Here is a 6,265-nt window from a genome sequence, read left to right as displayed (position 1 = left end):
CAGGATATTCCAGAAGTCAAAGGAACTGGGATTAAAACCAAGAATCACTTACCCAGCAAAACTGAGTATAATACTTCAAGGGAATAAGTGGTAATTCAATGATATAGAAGACTTTCAAGCATTCATGATGAAAAGACCAGAACTGAATAGAAAATTTGACTTTCAAACACAAGAATCAAGAGAAGCATGAAAAGGTAAACAGGAAAGAGAAATTGTAAAGGACTTTTTAAAGCTGAACTGTTTACATTCCTAAATGGGAAGAAAATATTTGTAATTCTTGAGACTTTTCTCAGTATTCGGGTAGGTGGAGGGATTACACACACACACACACACACACACACACACACACACACACACACACACACGCATAGAGTACAAGTTGAGTTGAATCAGAAGAGATGATATCCATAAAAAAATAAAATAAAATTAAGGGGTGAGAGAGGAAAATTTTGGGAGGAGATTGGGAGAAATGGAATGGGACAGACTATCACTCATAAAAGAGATAAGAAACATCTTTTTCAATGGAGGAGAAAAGGGAGGAGGTTAGAGGGGAAAAGTAAAGCTTATTCTCTTCACATATGGCTCAAGGAGGGAATAATATGCTCACTAAATTTGGCATGAAAATCTATGCTAGATGACAGTAGAAGAGGAGACAAGTGGGGTGAGGGGAATGATAGAAGGGAGGGCAAATGGGAGAAGGGAGTAACTAAAAGTAAACACTTTTGGGAAGGGACAAGTTAAAATGAGAGAATAGAAAAAAAGGGGGGGATAGGGTAGGATGGAGGTCCATATAGTTAGTCTTACACAACATGACTATTATGGAAGTCTTTTGCAAAATGAAACATATATAGCCTATATTGAAGTGCTTTCCTTCTCAGTGGGGATGAATGGGGAGGGAGGGAAGTTGAAAATCAAAGTATTAGAAATGAATGTTGAGAATTGTTACTGCATATAACTGTGAAATAAGAAATACAGGTAATGGGGTGAAGAAACTTTCTTGCCCTACAAGAAAAGAGAGAAGATGAGGATAAGGGAAGGGTGGAGTGTGATAGAAGGGAGGGCACATTGAGGCAAGGGGCAATCAGAATGCAAGGTGTTATAGTATGGGGGAAGGGGAAAGATGGGGAGAAAAATTGGAACTCAAAATTTTGTTGAAATGAATGTCGAAATCTAAAAATAAATATGTAAAACCACTTTGTTGTCTACCTCTATAGTCCTCTGAGTGCTAGTCTTATGTAAGAAACTGTTGCTGCTGTCCAAGGCATGCACAAGATTGAAGTCCTCTCCTTTCTCTAGCAGGTTTTGATAAGGGTTCATATCTGCTTTTAGTTTGTCCTTAATGTTGAGCAGGGCCTCGTATTCCTGGGCCTGGCACTGCCCCTCTGTTCATGTTTGCCCCAGTTCTGCTTCCAGGTATAGCAGGACTGCATTGATCTGCTCCATCTGGCTAGTGCATTGGATCTCCACCTCCCTCAGGCTGTCCTCCAAGCAGGTTTTTAGATCTCGAAGGGAATCCAGGCCAATCTCTAGGGACTGGACTGTACATTTCAGCTCAGTGACAGTGTTTCAGGCTGCTTCCATCTCCTCAGATCTTGTGTTGATTGTCACGGTGCTCTCCTCAATCTGCTGTGACCAGTATTTATCAAGCTCCTGTCCGTTCTTCTGAGCCAGAGTGTCATATTGGGTTCTTGTATCAGCCATGACCTTGCTCAAGTCCTTCGATTTGGGAGAATCCACCTCCACTGTCAGCCCAGAGCCTGCAGTTTGGGCTTGTAGAGAATTTACCACCTCCTCATGGTTCTTCCTCATCAAAAGTAGCTCTTCCTTCAAGGTTTCAATCTCAGTCTTCAGTTGTAGCCTGGTCATGTTGGTGTCATCAATGACCTTCCAGAGGCCATGAATGTCACTTTCTACAGACTGTCTCATGGCCAACTCTGCTTTATACTTGATTCTGAAGTCATCAAACACCAGATGGGCATTATTGATCTGTAGGGTGATTCTGGCATTGTCCACTGAGTTTGTATAAATCTGCTCCTACAGATACTCAGTTGTCTTGAAATAGTTCCCCCATTCTCTGCTCTGAGGTCCCTTCTTGTCCAAATGCTCCCTGATTTTCCCTTCCAGTTTGCCATTCTCAGTCTCCAGGCTCTGCACATGCTCCAGGTAGGAGACGAGGTGGTAGTTAAGGTCTTGCATGGTCTTCTTCTTCCCTTGGATCCCCCTGATCCAGGCCAGGCCCGCCATCAGGTTCCCGGCCCCCAATCCCTCACCAAAGCTGGTGGTGCGGGGCGTGGAGATTTGGGAGCCAGAGCCACCCATGCCCACATAGACACTGGCGGCGCTGCTGACTGGCTGGACTCTGTGGGTGGATGCCTGGACCAAGCCCAGGGAGCGGTAGTTGGTGGAGAAGGTGGTGGAGCGGGTGGTGAAACTCATGATGTTGGTAGAGAGAGGAGAGCTGAATGCAATTGCCTTAGTCCTCTTTAAAATTTTCCAACATTTGTCTTTGATTCTTTTGTAGTTCTTCTTTCCATTTTCACTGATGTAGTCATATATTTATACATACATGTGCATATATATGTGTATTTTTTCTCCTACATCTGATTATTTTACTTTGCATCATTTCATGTAAGTCTTTCCATGCTTTCCTATATTCGTGTTAATCACTTCTTTTACATAAAAATATTCTATTACATTCCTGTAACACAATTTGTTTAGATATTTCCCCAACTGATGGATATCTATATTTTTCATTCTTTATCCAAAAAGTTTCTTACTCCAGGAGAGTTATGTTCACATAGATAAATTTATAGCCTGTTCGTCATATTGGTCAACACTTTCCTATACGCTGAGATTCCACAAAAATACAAACAATTTTAAACTTCCTTCCTGTAAAAATATCTTTAGTATTGAAACTTTGCATAAAGTCAAGTAGAATCATGTAATCATCTTAGGTAGATGGGATTTGAATAATTAACTTCGTTGGAGTCCCTACCCAAAGTATAAATCCCTTCTATCACAGACCCAATAAGTGATGACTTTCTCTGCCTGAACACCTCAAGAAGTGAAAATTTGGGCGATTCTAATCATTAAAAAAATACTTCCTTATATTGAAATAAAATCTGGTTTTCTGTAGCTTCCACCCATTGGCCTTCATTCCCCACTCTGTGGATAGGAAAAATCTTAGGATATCAGGGTTGAAAAAAATTCAAAAGGTCATTTAGTACAATCTGTAGTTGACCTTGCGTTTCCGCTGTAATATTTCTATTAAATTGCCATCCAGCCTTTTGCCTGAAGATCTCCAAGGATGGTAAACTTCCTACTTGTCAAAGCAGTGCATTCTAAATTGTTGAAAATAATTCCTTATATTAAGTTAAAATCTATCACTTTCTTACTTCTACCCATTTGTCTTAGTTCTAGGGACCAGTCAGAGATGTCTAATTACTTATCCACATAGTAGCACCACAAATATCATATCCAACTTTTCTAATCTAACCTTCCCCAGTTCTTGTAATCATATTTTGATTATCTTGAATTCACAACCTTAGCAATGTCTAGACCAGGGGTGGGGAACTTGCAGCCTCAATAAAAGAGTGAAAGAGTAAATTAATGAATTAGGCATGCAACTAAGAAGTAGAAAAAGAACAAATTAAAAATCCCCAAATACAGACCAAAATGGGAATCCTGAAAATCAGAGGAGAGATTAGTAAAATTGAAAGCAAGAAAACCATGGAACTAATAAATAGAACTAGGACTGGTTTAATAAGGAAAAAAAAAACAACAATCAAATAGATAAACCATTTGTTAATTTTATTTAAAAAGAAAGCAAATAAAATTACTAGTATCAAAAATGAAAATGGTAAGTGTACCACCAATGAAGAAGAAATTGAAGCAATTATTAGGAAGTATTTTGCCCAACTAGATGCAAGTAACACTGACAATCCAGACTAAATGAATGACTATTTGAGAAATATCAATTGTACAGATTAACAGAAGAGGAAATAGGATACTTTAAAATCCCTATCCTAGAAAATGAAATTGAACAAAGCATTAATGAGTTTCCTGAAAAACAAACAAAACAACAAAAATGACAAGCAAACAACAAAAAACCTAGAAACAAATGGATTTACAAATGAATTCTACCAAACATTTAAGGAACAATTAATTCAGTACTACATAAACTATTTGAAAAAATAGGTAAAGAAGGAATTCCACCAAAGTTTTTTATGACACAAATATGATTTTGATACTTAAACCAGGGAGAGCAAAAGCAGAGAAAGAAAATTATAGACCATTTCCCAAATGAATATTGATGCAAAAATTTTAAGCAAAACATTAGCAAGAAGATTACAGCAATATATTACAAAAATCATGCACTATGTCCATGTGGAATTTATACCAGAATTGAAGGGCTATTTCAATATTCAGATAATTACCAGCATTATTAACCATATCGATAACAAGAGCACCAAAAATCATATGATTATCTCAATAGATGCAAAAAAAAAAGCTTTTGACAAAGTACAATATCCAATTTTATTTAAAAAAACACTAGGAATCATAGCAATTAATGGAGCCTTTCTTAAAACAATAAATAGTATATATCTAAAACCCTCAGCAAGTAATGGGGATAAACCTGAAGCCTTCCTAATAAGATCAGGAATCAAACAAGAATGTCCATTATCACCATTATTATTTTATATTGTCCTAGAATTGCTAGCTTATGGCAATAAGATAAGAAAAATTATTGAAGGAATAAAAACAGGCAATGAGGAAACAAAACTATTACTCTTTGGGCTTCTTCAACCTTTTCCCCTTAAGATCCCTTTTCGGCAGAGTTTATTGGTGTTGTGTGGTCTGAGGGAATGTGCAGGGCAAAGTGTGCATGTTTTGTGTTCAGAACCAAGGTTGCAGTGAAGATGCCTAATGCAATACAGGCAAACACTGCCAGAAACATCTCAGATTCAGTATGCACTTGATTTTGAACTAATTTTTTGGTTGTTAGACATTCAAAAACCATTTAGTGTTTCCAAACTTTTCACGACAGGTCGCAACCCACAGTTTAAGAAGCGTTGATTTAGAAGAACAATTAGTCAAGAAAATCAATGAAATTAGTGGGAGTAAAAAGATTAAGGAAGGTGGTCTAGTAGTTGCAGATTTTAGATGATGTAAGTGGGTAATCACTAAAGCAATCTAGTACAGGCTAAGAAATAGAGTGGTGGATTAGTGCAGTAGATTCGATATACAATACACAGTAGTAAATGACCAAAGCCATCTAATGTTTGATCATCCCAAGGACCCATTCTTTTGGGGTAAGAAATCACTATTTGACAAAAGTTGCTGGGAAAACTGGAAACCTGTTTGGTTGAAACTAGACAGAGAAGACCAATATATCACATCATATACCTAAGTAGATAAATGATTTAGACACCAAGGATGATAAATTAGAGAATGACAGAAAAATGCACCTTTCAGATTTATGAATAAGGGAAAAGTTTATGAATTAACAAGAGATAAAGAGGATTACAGCAAGTAAAACAGATAATTTTGATTATGTGAATGAAAAAGCTTTTGCATAAATAAAACTAATGAAAGGAAAATTAGAAGGAAAACAGGAATAAAGGCTCCATTTTACAAATATATAGGAAACTAAGGCAAATTTATAAAAATAAGAGTTATTCCCCAATTAATAAATGATCAAAAGATGTGAACAGGTAGTTTACAGAAAAAGAAATAAATGCTACTAATAGTCACATTAAAAAATGCTCTAAATCGCTACTTATTAGAGAAATGCAAATTAAAACAACCCTGAGATACCACCTCACATCTATCAGATTGGCTAACATGAAGCAATAGGTAAATGACCAATGCTAGAGAGGATGTGGAAAAACTGGGACACTAATGCACTGATGTAGAGTTGTAAAACTGGCTAACTGATTTGACAGTCAAGCAAAAATAAAAGCATTGGTATGATATGAGAATTTGAGATAGTTTCCCTCTTTTAGCATGAATAAAATAATGCCATAGAACTTTGGTGACTCATGGGTGTAAAATGATTAAATCCTTATCTGTACAGTAGAGGAAGTACTGAGTTTGGACCTGCTGTTCCTGACCCCTGATCAGTTCTAATGCTCAGCCAGTTTTTTACCATGGGCCACTGAATTTGATAGCTGGCCTGGTAACTGCAGATAAACCTCCTCACAAAGTTCCCCAGGGATGGTGAATGGCCCTGTCCATCTTCCTCTTAGCTGCTGCTGTCTAATTA

At 37.3% G+C, this 6,265-nt stretch overlaps 1 pseudogene; it reads right to left on the bottom strand.

Annotated features, from left to right (window-relative positions):
• Window positions 1-1,170: 1,170 nt before the first annotated feature.
• Window positions 1,171-2,436, bottom strand: LOC140532236 (keratin, type I cytoskeletal 18 pseudogene; annotated as a pseudogene).
• Window positions 2,437-6,265: the final 3,829 nt, after the last annotated feature.

This window comes from Notamacropus eugenii, chromosome 3 (assembly GCF_028372415.1).
Source record: "Notamacropus eugenii isolate mMacEug1 chromosome 3, mMacEug1.pri_v2, whole genome shotgun sequence".
NCBI lineage: Eukaryota > Metazoa > Chordata > Mammalia > Diprotodontia > Macropodidae > Notamacropus > Notamacropus eugenii.
The sequence above is the reverse complement of the archived record's forward strand: the minus strand, read 5'-3'. Positions and strand labels throughout refer to the sequence as shown.